This window comes from Nanorana parkeri, unplaced genomic scaffold (assembly GCF_000935625.1).
Source record: "Nanorana parkeri isolate BGI_ZX_2015 unplaced genomic scaffold, ASM93562v1 scaffold790, whole genome shotgun sequence".
NCBI classification, from domain to species: domain Eukaryota; kingdom Metazoa; phylum Chordata; class Amphibia; order Anura; family Dicroglossidae; genus Nanorana; species Nanorana parkeri.
Window position 1 is genome coordinate 762189 of NW_017307058.1, and position 746 is coordinate 762934.

The window sequence follows — 746 nt, forward strand, 5'->3', positions numbered from 1 at the left end:
CAATCGGTTGGCTCTATAGTCACCCCAATGCTTGTATGTAACAACTGTAACTGGCTGCAACAAATGTTAACAGCGTCCTGCTTGAGCAGGAAAAAATATGACCCGCATCCAAGCGAGCCATCCGTCCATTTATATACAACAGGCAGACGGCAAGTGGTTAAAGACAAACTGATTGACAATTCACAGAATTGTCTCAAAGATACGACAGAACAAATAGATGTGTGACACAATCAACAATTTACTACAACATGGTAGAGGTCTTCTTTACCGTCACTGGCCTTATCAGCAATATAGCTGTATTTCTTAATGAAGTGTTGCAAGAAAAACACCACACAGTAAAAGTGTCACAAATAAGTTCTACTACTTAAATCTGTCTCATGCATCGACACTAACAGTAAAAATGACGCAAAGTTTTCATGAATTTGGTGCAAGGCTTCCGTCTACATACATAGAGGCTGCGACTATGTCACAAATGCCTTATTGAATTGCCCCCTATATGTGAAAAAAAAGAGGAAACAATGGCTACAAAAGAGCCTGGGGCTTTTAAGGTGCCACAAAAGAATACAATTTTCAAGATACTATTAAAAAGCTAATATCATAGGAATACATTAGGATGCATTTTGGGTCTGGAAACAATCTGACCTGGCCTGGTCTGGAGATGATCTGGATGTGATGTGAATAGGCCCATAGTGGCCCTTCAAGTTTTTTTTTTTTTTTTTTTTTTACTGAAGAAAAAAATCTTAAAA